The 17,266-nt window shown below is 33.7% G+C and overlaps 1 protein-coding gene across 1 annotated transcript in view; it reads left to right on the top strand.

The window, feature by feature from the left end:
- Positions 1–17,266, top strand: part of TENM2 (teneurin transmembrane protein 2) — a 3,459,878-nt gene that overhangs the window by 352,451 nt on the left and 3,090,161 nt on the right. The window contains 1 exon segment of the mRNA XM_021076712.1: positions 7,880–7,930. The gene's annotated coding sequence lies outside the window, so the exon portion shown is untranslated.

Raw genomic sequence — 17,266 nt, 5'->3', positions numbered from 1 at the left:
ATCATTGAAGTAAAAGCTGAGATATCTTCTAGCCCATGGATAGATCATAATGAATAATTATAGTAAAATTTATTGTCTTTATAGATGATTCAACCTGCAAATTTGCCATTATTTTCTTCTTAAAAAAATACAGATTTAAACATGAACAATATTCCACCATTACAAATACATGTCTCTGTTCTTCAGTTTTACTATTAAATATTTATCCAGTATTCAAAACAGTATAGTTTCAATTAATATTGTAATATGGTAAATGAAAATAGGTAGACTGGTTTTATATGTGTAATAATTGTTGTTGTCAAACACATGTAATGTATTAGTAGACCTCTGATCCAGAATTTTATTAGATATATTCACATATGTGAACTGCCCAGAATACTTAGATTCCCCTTTCCCCATATTTTTCAATCTAGCATGTCATATAATCATGAATATTTGTTGTGATCTTGTCTATTCAGAAACCTGCTGCTGTAAAATAGCTTCCCCATAAATGTCAAGTAATGTAAAATTGAATGCCTATATTTAAATAGATTTTAACAGATAATAAAACTCTCAAGATTAAAATGGTTTCATTCAGGGAGGCAGACAATTCTTTCCACAGTGTGCAATTTATGTGTCATGTTATGTAAAATACAATTTTAAAAATACTTTTTAAGAAGCACAAATGAAAAGTATCTATTGAATTAAAAAAAAAGGAAGCTAGTGTTCTCATTGTGGGGTCTGGTTGAAAATGTGAAATATAATGACAAGGTACAAACTTCTATTTTCTAAACATTGCTTTGACTAGCTTTGCTTCCTGTTAATTCCTTTGGGGGTTATTGCAAAGACTCAAGCTATCAAAACAGAATTTTTACTCACAACCTAACCTTTCTTTATTTAAGACAAAACAAAGGAATTAGAGAATTTTGACACACTATTATATGAAGCATAAGAGAAAATTGCTTTTCCATTTACAGGTATGCATTTGGCACTTTATCTCTGAATACCCAGATATATCACAGCTTACAATTGGTTCACCAGCACAAAGGATGCATCTTGTCTCTTGAGAGAATAGCTACTGACAGTCTTTCACTCACTAAATATTAAAATGGACATGTTAAATTGGATATCCGATAAGTAGTGGTTTTTTTAAGGAAGAAAATTTTTTGGACTAATAAATATTCAGCAGTCTCTAGTATGGGTTGCAGGTAGGAAAGGGAGGGGTAGAAATCTCAGTTAGGTTGCCGAAATAGCTTTTACATGAAGGCAAACAGATTTCATATGTAGGAGGTGACAGATGGATTTCAAAACAAAGAGACCATGTATGTGAGATGCCAGTGTTCCCAAGGGCACCTCTGAGGTCAATATTGGGTTTATTGACTTCTTGCAAAGAGAGAGAATGTTGTGAGTTGCCTATTAAGAGGCTGTTAGAAGGGTTTTATGATAAGAATTGAACTTGTGTTAGGTGATTTGGAAAAGGTTTCAGGGAGACAGGATAACTGTATGATTGGGTATCCTAATAATTCTTAGTTAAAAAGCAGGACACATGAAACAGTCCTAAGGGTGTAGTTGGTACAGAAGTAGCTGTCACTAATGTTAGCAAGGTGAGGGGAATGTTAGGGTCAGTTTTGTTATTTGAGCAATATTCTAGTTTTTGTCTGAGTTCAGACGTGATTACAGAGTTCGTTTGTTTTGATTTGCTTTTGTTTTGTCTTTTCGATTCATCTTGGGCACAGAATGCCTTGCCTGATGTCTAGCAGGAAAATAGCCTAGTTGACAGTGCCACATTAGCTCCCAGCTATCAGGGTTCTTTTCTCTTCCTCAAACACATTACAAAGACACAGTTGACGTTTGAAAAGGTCTGATTGTATGCAAGGTTTGCATTCAGAGAAAATAGAAATAAACATCGTAAAAGTTGGGGCTAAATTTTTATATTTGTAAATTCACTCATTCCTAGTAGATCGCAGTGTCTATTCCCATTTATCGGATGTAGCAATTGGTGTTGAGGGTCAATAAGGTACTTTGCTGTGGCATCACTGATAATAAAAGGAAAGGCTTGGATTTGAACCATTTATGTTCAGTAAAATATACCACATTTATTGTAAACAAAGGCATCCAGTTGTGCAGTTACCACCAAAATCATATAAAACAGTCCCATCTCTCAAAAAAGTCTTTTGTGCCCATTTGTAGTCAGATCTAAAATTGCTGAATTTTGATAGTTCTTTTTTCTTTCTTTCTTCTTCTTCTTTTTTTTTTTTTTTTTTTTTTTTTTTTTGCTTTTTAAGACCACTCTTGCAGCATTTGGAATTTCCCAGCCTAGGGGTCCAGTAGAGCTGCAGCTGCCAGCCACAGCCACAGCAACTCCAGATCCGAGCCAAGTCTGCGACTCACACCACAGCTTGCAGCAATGCTGCTGAGTCCTTAACCCATTGAGTGAGGCCAGGCAGGGATTGAACCCACATCCTCATGGTTACTAGCCAGGTTCGTTACCACTGAGCCGCAATGGGAACTCCTCATTATATATTTTGAATACAGGTTCTTTCTCAGTTGTGTGCTTGCATATATTTTCTCCTAAACTATTTTTGTCTTTTTACTCTCTGTACAGTCTCTTTTAAAGAGCAGAAGTTCTTAAATTTGATCAAGTTTGAATTGTGTTTTTTTTCTTATATATAGTACTTTCAGAGTAGTTAAAAAAAATTTGGCCTAACCCATAGTCGCAAAAATTATCTCATGTATTATCTTTTAGAAATTTTATAATTTTGAGTATTATATTAATGCCTGTGATTCATTTTGAAGTAATTTTTGTACATTATGTGAGGTATCAATTGATGTACTTTTTGTCATCTATTTTATTTATTTATTTATTTATTTATTTTTCTCTGTTTAGGGCCGAACCCATCGCATATGGAAGTTCCTGGCTAAGGAACACACAGGATCTGGGCTGCATCTGTGACCTATGCCGCAGCTTGCAGCAATGTCAGATCCTTAACCTACTGAGTGAAGACAGGATCAAACCCACTTCCTCAAGGATATCAGTCAGGTTCTTAACCTGCTGAGCCACAGTGGGGACTCACTTTCTGTTTTCCGAAAGAACTTCTTTCTCCATTGAATTGGCTTGGCATCTTTGTTGAAAATCAGTTACTCATTTATGTGGGAGTATATTTTATCAGTTTGATTAGATGTATATCAATTTACTTGATTTTTTTTTTTTTTTTGCTTTTTTAGGGCAGCACCTGTGGCATGTGGAAGATCTAGGACTAGGGGTTCAGTCAGAGCTGCAACCTACACCACACCTACAGCAATGTGGGATCCAAGCCTGTTTGCGACCTATGCCACAGCTTGCAGCAATGCCAGATCCTTTAACCCACTGAGTGATGCCAGGGATTGAACTTGTATCAAGTTAACCCATTGAGCCACAGCAGGAATTCCTTGCTGTTTTTAAAGAAATAGATTTTTGAAATAAAAAATAATGGATAGATATTCCATTAATATTTTCAAGATGTTAGTTCTTAATTAATCTATAGTTTCAATGCAGTCCCAATCAAGATCCCAGTAAGTTATTTTAACTTACTGATTTTTAAGTTTATACGGAGAAGCAAAAGATTCAGAATAGCCAAGAAAATATTTGAGGAAAAGAACAAAATTGGAGGTCTAATGTTACAGGACTTTAAGATATAGTATAAAACCACAGTAATCAGGACAGTGTGATAGTGACAAAAGAATTGACAAACTGATCAATGGAATGGGATAGAGAGTGCAGAAATACACCCACATAAATATAGTTAATTGATCTTGGACAAAAGACAAAAGGCAGTAAAACTGAACAAAGATAGTTTTTTCAACAAACGGTTCTGGAACATTTGAACATGCAAAACAAACAAACAAAAAATCTAGACAAGACTTTACACCTTTCACAAAAATTAACTCCAAATTGATTATAGACCTAAATATAAAACAGAAAACCATAAAATTCCTAGAAAAGTATGAAAAAAAAGAAAATTATGTGGAAGAAAATGTATATAACCTTTGGTATGGTGTTTCTTTTTAGATAAAACACAAAAGGCATGAGCTCGACTTCATTAAAACTAAAAGGATCTGCTCTGTGACAGCAATAGAGAGAGATTTAGATGACAAGCCACAGAATGGGAGAAAATATTTGTAAAAAATACATCTGATAGAAGACTGTTATACAAAATACACAAAAACTCTTAAAACTCAACAATATGAGAACAAACAGTCTGACTAGAAAGTGTGCTAACCACCTGAATAGACATCCATTCAGGATGTCCACTAAGTGTATAAAAAGATGCTCGACTGCCTATGCCATCAGGGAAATGCAAATTAAAATAATAATAGGAGGAGTTGCCTGGTAGCCCAGTGGTTAGCAATTCAGCATTATCACCGCTGTGGCTTGGGTTTAATCCCTGGCCTGGAAAGTTCCATATGCCCCAGATATGGCCAAAAATTAAGGAAATAAAATAAAATAAAAATAAGATGCCACTATATACCTAGTAGAATGGCCTACAGTGAAAACAACAAATGCTGATGAGGATATAGAGCAACAGTAACTCTCATGCATCACTGATAGGAATGCAAGACAGACACCCACTTTGGCTGATGATTTTTTTTTTTTTTTTCAAAACTAAACATACTCTAACTACATGGTCCAGAAATCCTGCTCCTTGGTAACTACCCTAATGAATTAAAAATGTATGCCTACACAAAAACCTGCATACAAATGCTTATATCAGTTTCATTTATGATCACCAAGGCTTAGAAGCAACCAAGATATCTGTCAGTAGTGAATGGATAAATAAACTGTGGTACATCTAGACTCTGCAATATTATTCAGCATTAAAAAGAGATGAGTGTTAAGCTATAGAAAGACACAGAAAACTCTGAGAAGACTGTGCCTGTACTGTATAACTAACTTCAACTATATGACATTCTGGAAAAGGCAAATCTATAGAGGAAATTAAAATAAGTGGGAGGGTTCCCTTGTGGCACAGCAGGTTAAGGATCTACTACTGTCACTGTAGTAGCTCAGGTTGCTTCTGCCGTGTGGATTTGATCCCTCGCCAGGGAACTTCCACATGCTGCAGGTGTGGCCCCCCAAAAAAGAAGTGGTTATCAGGGTTAAGTGGGAGGAAAGGATAAGCTAATGGAACTCAGAGGATTTTAGGGCACTGAAAATACTCTGAATGACATTATATATATAGATTTTTTTTTTCATATCCTTTGTATTTACTTATTTCATTCATGGATTTTTTTACAAGTATGTAATATTCTGAATTGCAAAATAGGAACACATATTTAATGTAGTATAAATAGTAGACTGCTAGGACTATAAAGAATAAGATAGTAACTATTATTAATCCTCAATGTTAATTATAGAATCAACACAAACTAATTTGTGGTGAGTCACCTAAACCCTGGTATCATAAAATGGAAACATACTGTGAAAATTTTGTTAATGTTAATTTTATAATACATACTACCATTCTTTGCAAATTTTAATTTGAGTGCTTTTCTTTTTGTCAACTCTTCCTCACTACTTTGTTTTGCACTGCCAACACTATGCCACACTTTGATGCAGGAAGAGACATTTCTAATATTTCCTAAATATATACATATATATATTCTTAAATAAATGCTTAAAAATAAAATTGTGCTCTTTTTGTGGTGACACCTTTGCAGTAGTTAAACTGGGCAAACAAAATTTAAGGAGGAAAGAAATATTAGAACTAGGAAATATCATTACACATTCTTTTTGGACAGTGGTGTAACTGGATATTTTCCTTGAAAGAATGGATTTCTTGGTGTGTTGCTATTTCACAAATCAATTAGATATTTGTAAGCTGCAGAATTAGAGTGAGATTTTTTTTTCCTTTCCTAATGGTTAAATGAAATTACTTGTGAGCACCTTTGATCTGTTATATGTGGTCAGGGTATTTATAAGCTTATTGGTGTGTGTATATGTCTATTACATATCCTTAAGCTATATATCCTATAAATATGTATAAATATCCTTGAGCTTTGTTCAGGACATTGTTAGTTGCAAACAATTGTGTGTGTGTGTGTGTGTGTGTGTGTGTGTGTGTGTGTGTGTGTGTGTGTTATTTTTATGGCTGCACCAGTTGGCATATGGAGGTTCCTAGGCTAGGGGTCCAGTCAGAGCTGTGGCCACCAGCCTATGCCAGAGCCATAGCAATGCAGGATCTGAGCTGTGACTGCGACCTACACCACAGCTCAAAGCAACGCCGGATCCTTAACCCACTGAGCAAGGCCAGGGATTGAACCTGCATCCTCATGGATGCTAGTCAGGTTTGCTAACTATGAGCCATGATGGGAGCTCCAGGTTGTTGTATATTTTTAAATCCTATACAAATTCCTATAAATATTCTTCAGCTTTGTTCAGGACTTTGTTAGTTGGAAACAACTTGATCTTTTCACGTCTTGTTTTTTCCTTTGTTAGCTGAGATGAGTTATATTTCTTCTAGGATTAATTTCCTTTCCTACTGAGGTAAAACCCTTCTTAGCATTCTCATCAATGTTCCTTGAATTATGAGGTTTTCCACCCTGGCTGACAGAAACAGTCACTATTCTCATCCCTATATGAACACAAGGCATTGTTCCCTTTTAACTTTCACACGTTTCTTTTCCTGGCTGTGGTAGTGTCTTCACAGGCATCAACTAATCACTACTCAGCTGAATACTCAAAGAGACTCTCTGAAGTTCTCTGCAGTTCTGTCTGCATGCCTCTCCTCTGTAATACTCCGCCCTGCAAACTCTAGTCACCTTGACTTCCCCAGCTTCCAATCCTGTCTCCTGAACTCAAGGAGACCACCAGGATCTGACTGGATTTCCTCTCCCTGTGATACAGCTTGGTAATATTGTCCAGATGAGGCAGTTTTAGGACTTAACACATATGTTGCCTCTCAGAGATTGCTATCCATTTTTGCGAAGCTGTTTTCCCAAGTGTCTGAATCGTTCACTCTTTTTTTTTTAATAAATAAAAATCAAATCATAAAATGGGAGTTCCCGTCGTGGCGCAGTGGTTAACGAATCCGACTAGGAACCATGAGGTTGCGGGTTCGGTCCCTGCCCTTGCTCAGTGGGTTAACGATCCGGCGTTGCCATGAGCTGTGGTGTAGGTTGCAGACGCGGCTCGGATCCCGAGTTGCTGTGGCCCTGGTGTAGGCTGGTGGCTGCAGCTCCGATTGGACCCCTAGCCTGGGAACCTCCATATGCCGCAGGAGCGGCCCAAGAAATAGCAAAAAGACAAAAAACAAACAAACAAACAAAAAACCAGCAACATGATTTAAAAAAAAAAATCATAAAATGTATGAAAATGCTTTGTAAACTACAAAGTTCTATGTAGTCATTACGTTTTTTGCTGCTATATGAGAATCAGTTGAAATTTAGTGAATGCCATTGAATATCTTAAATATTCAAATATTAACATTGTATAATGTATCTAAACAAATATTTTAAAATAAAAAAGCAGTAGTGAATACCCTTATATGATACGGATATGTGGAAAGTCAGGTTAATCTTGATGGTAAGAGAAATTACTTGGTACTGTAGATTATCCGCTACCACATATCTGAAACCCATTTGGGAAGTTCAGATTACTTAATGTTGCATGTCTTGATCTTTTCATCTCATGACTGTTATCATTAATTTATTATTCACTCATTTATTTTATTCTTAGTCAAATGGAACATCTCTGGATAGCATCTGTTTTTTTTTGTTGTTGTTGTTGTTGTTTTTTTTTTTTTTTTTTCCCACCATAAATATATCTCTGCTTAGGAGAGAGGACAAAGTCTTACTTTGGGCTTACTTGAGGGATACAGCTTTTTACATACAGTAAATAACTCTTGGATTTGTTTCTTTTTAGGTTGCAGATATTTGAAGTCTGGGGGTGAGACCTGCAAAAATTTCCCTTAAGGTAGGGACAATCATTTAAAAATGTTTCCTTTGTTCAGAGCTATCTGTACAATGCATAATGAAAGACTTCTAAGAAAGTTGAATGAACGAAAATGTAAATGATAAAGAAAAAAACTCGCCTACCTTGAGACAAGCTTTTCAAAGATGATTACGTATATCTCCCCTCCAAATCTTTCTTTGGTGTCATCTTAAATCATAAATTACTAAGATTTTGAATAAGTGAAAGTTTGTTTTTTTCTTCATCTGCTCCATCTTCAGACACTTAATGATTACATGTAATATAGAAGTCAGAAGTTGATATTTTAATGGGAAAGTAATACATATTATATAATGTACTTGCTTAACATTAGATGTTTCATAAGGATATTCCTAACATCCCATGCAGACCATAATAGGAAGCCTAGCAAGCAAAATACAGTTTGAACAGCCTTACACTGCCTATTTTGGAGCACATAATAAGTAAGAAATGTGAGTAGGAAGTGGACTAAATATAAAATACAATAATCTAAATATGGATAGATGAATTGAAATTAAGGGAGAAGATGGTCTCAGACAAACTTTTTTTTTCAATGTTTTATACCATACACAATCCGCTTTCATTCATTTTGGGATAGGTAAGGGCTAATAGGAACATATGGTGAGATGTGCTCACTACGGTGGAACTGAAAGTTGATGTTGAATGAGGATTAATTCAGCCTATCCAAATCATGTGGATTATTTCTATTCAGGAGCAGAACAAATGGTTAATCTCTCTTCATTCAAGCAATTAATCTGTATGGGGGAGTGGACACTTAATTTTTTGACTAGGCTGGCTATTTTTTTTAAAACTGATGAAGATAGTCATAATAAATGATATTAAACATTAAGCTTTAGTATTTTCATAATGGCAAGATGTTTCCTTTTTATATGTGTTTTTATATGTGCCAAATTTAATTCTGAGTCAATTGAGTGAAATAATCTTCCTTTAGAAAGTTGAAAACAAAATTTGAAGAACTCTCAAAGCATTAAACTAAATGTCCAAGGGCTACGATGGGAGATTCCATGAAAAAACAAATTTAAATAGATGCAGATTGTGTTATCTGTGTTGCACACATCCTCTTCTAAACCATGCAGCTCAATACAGCAGGTATTGCCCATCTGTGCAATAATAGGTAAGTTGGAAGGAATTAATAACTTAAATTGTGGCACCTCTATTTAAATTGGGTAACTTTTTTATTTCTTTATAATCCTTTTCAATAAGTTATTAGCTTTTTTAATTTTTTCTTAAGATAGATGGGTTAAAAATATGTGACTTGGAGATGAAGATTTCAATCTAAATTATAATTATTTCCTACATCTGTTCTGATACATTGAGAATGGTTTGTGCTTGTAAATTAGGCGTTAATGAAATAAAAATGCCGTAACCATGTGGAACATCGGAATTGCAATTGACTAAAGAAGATTCTATAAATTCTCCAGTGGTGTTCTATTGCCACAAAAGCTCTTTTGAGCACTCACTATACACAAAATTTTGTCTTTATACACTGAAGTATTAAATTTAAAGTAAAGACCTAAAAATTGCCAAAGGGAAGCATTACCAAGAACTGCCTTTTAAAGACAGGCATTCTACTTTTATTACTTTGTGTTTACTTTGCTTCTGAACTAGTCAGCTGTACATTGTATAGATAGAGTAGTGTTTTATCGCCTTCTAATCCACTCCATAGGGACACAGACTGAGAAATGTGGTAGGTGGTTCTTAGAGGATGAGCTGGTAGCAGTGATTGTCAGCCTTGCTTTTCTGTTATTCTTCATGTCCTAGTCATGCTCTCTGGTTCTTATGCAATAAATTCTACTTCTTCTGACTAAAAGATATTGCAGCTGTATTTTTGTTCAGTCATGTGCCTGATTCAATGAAGTTCATATCTGAGATGTTTTTATATCAAAGAGATGAAATGAATAAACCCACAATGACATAATTTCAAAGAAAGTCTTCCAGTACATACAGTTTGGTATTAGTTTTATAAAATTAATGTGAAATATTGGAATGTACAATTTGAAGGAATATGCAGTTACAATACTTTGAAAATTGCAAGTAACTCATAATTTTTACTTATCCCTAAAATTTAAGTCCAGCTTTGCTTTAATTGTAGTCAAAAGCATCTAAGAGGTGTTATGTGGAAATATTTTTAATACTCCAGTCTCCTTAATTTAAGGTTGCTGATTAAAAAGAAAAGAATAAATTTGAAAAACTTATAAAATAATTTACATTTACAAGATAATTTATCTTATAAAAGGCAATTTGTTTAAAAATTATGGTTGTAGTCACAATTCCAAAATATCATGCTAATATTTATTTAGATGCAACACTAATATTATTTTGGGATATTAGAAATTGGGAATAGTCCTTTTTGAACTTACATCAGTTGGGGGTATGTGCAGCTTTTCAAATAAAAACATTCTGTTTAAGTAGATTAAGTGAAAATCAAATATTTTCAGTGCTGCAGCAGCTAAGAGGAAATTGTTACTAATTCTCATCATGATTTATGAGTTATTTAGTAAGTAGTTTTCTCCAATGGAGTAAAAACTTCTAAGTACATCTTATTTTACCGCTGGGCTAGTAACTCTCCTCTTTGGTCATACTTACTTTTTGTGATTTCATTATTTTTTTCTTGTTTTTAAGAGGTCATCTGTGTTAATGTTTTCAAAAATAAGTCTCTAACTCTGTGATGGATTTTTTAATGTTGCATTTTTCAATTTATGTCCATACTGCCATTGAAAAATGAAAGAAAGTGAAAAGGAAGAGGTATTCAGTGTCATTGATGTGTGGACAGACTACACAAATGAAACAAAGTTAAAGGCAACGCTCAGGGCACCGCTTGCTTATTTGACTTTTTTTTGTTTTGATACATAGACACTCACTTTGATGATCTTTTTAAAACACTTAAAGCTAAATAGTAGGATTTTGAATTATATTTTCCAACATTTAAAGTATTTTTAGAAGTATTAATTTAACAGGGTTTTTGTTTTTCTTACAGCTTATGCAAGGCAAAGACATGCTTTGCCAATAAGATGCATGTAAAAATTAATGATAACTAGAACAAAGGGTGTTTAATTATAGTCTTCTTCCTTTTAAAAAGTTGCTAACAAAAGTTTTGTATTATAAAATAAAAATCAGCACAAGTACTCATTTTTTGACAACTTTGGATCCTGCCAAGCAACAGAAATGTATTTATTGGCTTACTTGAAGGCCCTAAATATGTAGCCCAACATTCACATTTTCTTTTACTATGAGGGTGAATACTTATTTTTCTCCTTACATTTATTATTTTCTTTGAGAAGTTAAACCTAAAATTGTGGAGCTATGGTAAAAACAACTTTTCACTTATAAGAAACACTCACTCTAAATCCTAGAAAACTCATTTCATGATTGTTTGATTTGTCAAGCCATTGAAAATAAATTTACTTCATCCCAAAGCATCTATTTTCATCACATTTTCTTAAATATATTAGAGCATGAGGGATAATAGAATTTATAAGTTTTGAAGTGCATTGGTCAATTAATTCCCATTGGCTTTCTTTCCCATTAGTATTTGCTGACCGGACAAGTAAGTTATGTTTTGTTACTTTTTTTAACCTGGGCTTTTTTTTTTTTTTTCCCAAATATTACACTATGGCTAATAAATAGATTTGACTTTTACATATAAATAAAATCCATTACATTAGTTTATCAAAAAAAATGGCTAAAATGATTTTCCTTTTAAATTGTTTGCTAAAATTATATTTGCACTTAGAATCAATTAATTTGCTCTCAAAATTGAGAATGACCCCAACTGGAAAAATAACTTGAACATTCTGAACAGTATAGTCATATCATTCACATATATGCTTCTCTAAAAGGTAACGTGGCTACAAAAAGAGGTAAAAGAACTTTTGTACAAAGATTTATTCTTTTAGGAGTTCCCATCATGGCTCCGTGGTTAACAAACCCGACTAGTGTCCATGAGGACTCTGCTTCTATTCCTGACCTAGCTCAGTGGTTAAGGATCCAGCATTGCTGTGAGCTGTGGTGTAGGTTTCAGATGTGGCTCAGATCCCACAGTGCTGTGGCTGTGGTGTAGGCCAGCTGCTACAGCTCCGATTTGCCCCTTAGCCCGGAAACCTCTGTATGCCACAGGTGCGGCCCTAAAAAAAAAAAAAAAAAAAAAAAGATTTCCTCCTTTAATTTATGTGTAGTCCGCATCTAGTCACTTATGATGGGGCATGATAATGTGAGAAAAAAGAATGTATACACACATGTGTAACTGGGTCACCATGCTGTACAGTGGAAAATTGACAGAACGCTGTAAACCAGCTATAATGGAAATAAAATAAAAATCATTATATAAAAATTAAAAAAAATTACATGTAGTTACCATAGATGACTTTGCCAACACACTTTCGTTCTTAATTCAAATTAAAAATTCTTATTGTTTAAGACCCTTACTGCATTTTTAAAGTTAGTTTGAATAAAATACAAATTTTGTGAGTCTTCTGAAGGTGGCACTTCAAGAGAACCATCTAAGATTTATCTATTCAAGAAAATTTAACGATGCTAATGTAAAGAGAAGGTTACCCTAACAACATCAAAAAAACAAACAAATAAAAAATACTTAAAGCCACTAAAGAAATACCTTATCTGATATGCTGAGTATTCAAAGCATTATTATATGAATGCCATTTAAAAATGTATTTATTAGATTAGAAATTCACTCTGAAATTCTCTCAAAAGACATTTTTAGTTAGTTGTGGCGCAATGACAGAACTGATACTCAATCTTTTTTCACAAGCACACATTATATAGACTGTAATTTAACTTACTGATTCCAAGAAAATCATTCAGTATATTTCGTATTATTTTTGGTTAGTGTAATCAAATTTTTATTGGTATGTAAAATAATTTTATTACATTTTATTGGGCTGTAGTTGACTTACAAAGTTGTCTCAGTTTCAGGTGTATGGTAAACTAAATCAGATATACATATATCCATTCCTTTTCAGATTCTTCAAATAGATCTTTGAAAAAACGTGTTCCACAATTTTTAGGAGGTGTAATCTTCTCTATGATTTATAGTTTTACAGGGGATAAATAATAACTAATAGGCATTAATCAAAACAATAAAAGTTATGACTACTGAAATAGAAATTGGTAAATTCTCATGATCTATTTATTATAGCATCTATATATGAAAGAAAAGTTGACAATGAAAAGAATTGAAAGAAAAGGATTTGTTTAGACAACATTACCTTCTAATTTGGCTGACTCAATTTCTTAGCTTCAAGGATATTTTGTACTCTAGTAACTTATTGTAAACTTATGGACATTTTTCTGTAAATATAACCTAATTTTCTCTTTTTAAAAATGTGCATTAATCACGTTTTGCTTGTTATCTCTTTCATATAGTTAAGAAATCATGCTTATCCCCTCTAGTGGAGAAACTTATGTGGCTTTTTGCTGTTGTTCTAACCTGTTTAAATCAGAATTATAGCATTTTCCTCTTCTATCTTATTGTATTTTTTTCAGTTATTTATCACTACTTTCTCTCTAGGTATTTACTTATTATTTAAATAAGCTTAAGAACACCATATTAAAATCCTAGAAAATTCCAGTGACATCCAAATTACAAACAAGTTATATTCCCACTGAGTATTTGTTAGATTGGTATTTGGACCTTAGAACTCATTGGCTATAAAGCCAGCACTATAAATATGTTATTTACACAGGTTATATTACAGAATGCTTAAGTCATAGTATAATAAAATAGATTCCACATTCAAACTTATATTATTTATTTATTTATTTATTTTTATTTATTTTTTTCCCACTGTACAGCATGGGGATCAAGTTATCCTTATATGTATACCTTTTTTTCCCCACCCTTTGTTCTGTTGCAATATGAGTATCTACACATAGTTCTCAATGCTACTCAGCAGGATCTCCTTGTAAATCTATTCTAAGTGGTGTCTGATAACCCCAAGCTCCCAATCCCTCCCACTCCTGCCTCTCCCATCAGGCAGCCACAAGTCTATTTTCCAAGTTCATGATTTTATTTTCTGTGGAGATGTCCATTTGTGCTGGATATTAGATTCCAGTTATAAGTGATATCATATGGTATTTGTCTTTGTCTTTCTGACTCATTTCACTCAGGATGAGATTCTCTAGTTCCATCCATGTTGCTGCAAATGGCATTATGTCATTCTTTTTTATGGCTGAGTAGTATTCCATTGTGTATATATGCCACATCTTCCTAATCCAATCATCTGTTGATGGACGTTTGGGTTGTTTCCATGTCCTGGCTATTGTGAATAGTGCTGCAATGAACATGCGGGTGCATGTGTCTCTTTTAAGTAGAGTTTTGTCTGGATATATGCCCAAGAGTGGGATTGTGGGGTCATATGGAAGTTCTATGTATAGATTTCTAAGGTATCTCCAAACTGTTCTCCATAGTGGCTGTACCAGTTTACATTCCCACCAACAGTGCAGGAGGGTTCCCTTTTCCCCACAGCCCCTCCAGCACTTGTTATTTGTGGATTTATTAATGATGGCCATTCTGACTGGTGTGAGGTGATATCTCATGGTAGTTTTGACTTACATTTCTCTTATAGTCAACGATGTTGAGCAGTTTTTCATGTGTTTGCTGGCCATCTGTATATCTTCTTTGGAGAAATGTCTATTCAGGTCTTTTGCCCATTTTTCCATTGGGTGATTGGCTTTTTTGCTGTTGAGTTGTATAAGTTGCTTATATATTCTAGAGATTAAGCCCTTGTCCGTTGCATCATTTGAAACTATTTTCTCCCATTCTGTAAGTTGTCTTTTTGTTTTCTTTTGGGTTTCCTTTGCTGTGAAAGTAGATTAACATGTTTTATTTTTCTTGCAAGCACTAAATGAGACATTTAGAGTCATGTTTTAAAAGATGCTGAATATCATATAAGAACTGAAATTCTAGAATTTGCCATTTTTAAAAAATGAGTTAAAATTTTATAAATTTTTAGTTAACTAGGAAAGCGAATATGTACAATTATGATACTTTTCACTTAAAGCTGCTGCTCTATCACTTACCACCCTAGAAGCTTTTCCTGCTTTAGGTCCTCCTAAAGTCACTTGAAAAACAAAATTGTGATTTCAGCCTTCAATTTTTTTCATATTTAAGATTTCTTAACCTATGGGGAAACTTCAACAATGTTCTATAGCTTCTCTTTTAAATGGTAGGTCATTAACAATTTTCAGGAATTCACAATTTTTTTCCGCAGTCATACAGAAGAAGCATGTCTGCAAAGATAGTTATTGTTTTGCTGGAAAGGCTCCAGTAATTTCTCTCAATTTGTTCATTTAATTTATGAAAATAACAGCTTCAGACATAGTGTCCTATGGTGAAATCAAACATCCCCCCCCCAGTTAAATACACTGGCCAATCTCCAAAGCTATATTTATTAGATTAGCGCTATCCCAAATGATATTTTTTTAAAAAGTGATAGTAATGTCATTCCTATAATAATAAATGTTTATCGAACAAAAGAAGCCATGGAATTGTGCCAATTAATTTTGTCATTATTTTAATTGTATAATCCACATTTAGTCTTCTCTATTTCTGATAGTAGAACATTCGTTATATGTTGTAGATAAAACATTTTTCTTCAAACCAAAGTCAAAATAATAGCTCTTTCTTCAATAAAGCCTATCTGGGAAAATTAGTATTCAGGGTTTTTGCTTGTGCATTTGCAGTCAACCCTAAGTTACTTTTTACCTTTATAATATGCCTAATGTATCTAAAATACTTTGGTTGACAATTCCAGGTGATGGGAATTTTAGTACTTGCTATAGCACTTTTCTGCATGTTACGTAGCTGCTATGTACATGCTATTTCTTCCTTTTCTCTTCTAGGCATTAGTTTTCCTTCCTGCTCTTTGAAAATGTTCACAACACTTCACCAAGCTAATAGTTTTCCATGGACATTCTTTGGTTTGTCAATGACCCTCTTCACATGTAGTGTCTATTACTCTTCCTCTTTTTGTTCTTGTGCACTTATTGCATTTTTATTGGATATAGAAATTCTTTTAAAAAGAAGTGATAAAAACAAAACTAAAATAATATGTAATATAAATAAATGCAATCTAAAATATTAATATAAAATTTTAATAAAATAACATGTATATTTTTTGTCTTTTTTTTTTTTTTTTTAGGGCTGCACCCGTAGCATATGGAGGTTCTCAGGCTAGGAGTCAAATCGGAGTTATAGCTGCTGGCCTATACCACAGCAATGCCAGATATGAGCCGCCTATGCCACAGCTCGTGGCAATGCCGGATCCTTAACCCACTGAGAGAGGCCAGGGATCAAACCTGCAAACTCATGGTTCCTAGTCAGATTCGTTTCTGCTGTGCCATGACAGGAACTCCAACACTTGTATATTTAATACTTAGATAATATAGAAATAAAAATCGAAGCAAAGTATCTTTAAAATATTTTCATTTATGTGTGTTTCCAAATAAGTTAGTTTATTCTTATAAGTATTTTTTTGATTCTTAAAATCAAGAAACAATTTCAAATATATAATTTATGAAATAATATCTAAGCAACAAGGTATATAACTATAATTTCATATGTGGCATACACAAGCTAGAATATTGATAACAGCCACATATTTTAGAAAGAACTTTTAAAAATCTCTTTATGGTAAAACTCTTACCTATTTCAGGTTTTGAAAATATTACTAAATGATTATAACTAAACATTTATAACTAGACTATAACAGTGTTCATTAACTACAAAGCATGTATGTTACATAAATGACCAAGAAAATAAAGTTCAAGGTTCTTACTGTTTCATAGCCTTTTCTAGTTTCTTTTCTACTTTCCATCAAAATTTTGGCATATCCTAGTCCTTATTTCTGGGGCCTTTGTTTTGTTGTGTGTTCTTCAGCCAAACTCTCTTCCTAATCTCACCTGATTCCATGGCTTCTAAGTACAGTCTGTTGGTTATCTTGTCAGACCTGACCTATCCAATAAGTTTAGGACTGTGTGTCTGACTCAACATCTCTACTGGGATGTCATTTTCATTAGTGTGTCCTATAAGGTGTTTTAGGGTTTTTTTTTGCATTTTTGTTGTTGTTGTTGTTTATTTTAAGAATAGAGCTATTCATTTTGATCCATTTCCATGGCTTTCATCCTGGTCCAAGTGAGAACCCCTTTCTTCTGGGTGTAACCCTTTAAGTGACCTGCTTACTTCTGCTTGGGCCCATTTATACCTTTGCATTTGCTCTTTTCTTTATAAAGTTCCTACCTGGCTCTGACCTTGAATTTCACCCTTTATTGGGATTGTGAATG

Source organism: Sus scrofa, chromosome 16 (assembly GCF_000003025.6).
Source record: "Sus scrofa isolate TJ Tabasco breed Duroc chromosome 16, Sscrofa11.1, whole genome shotgun sequence".
NCBI classification, from domain to species: Eukaryota; Metazoa; Chordata; class Mammalia; order Artiodactyla; family Suidae; genus Sus; species Sus scrofa.
Note: the sequence above shows the minus strand (reverse complement) of the source record. Positions and strands in the feature narration are given on the sequence as shown.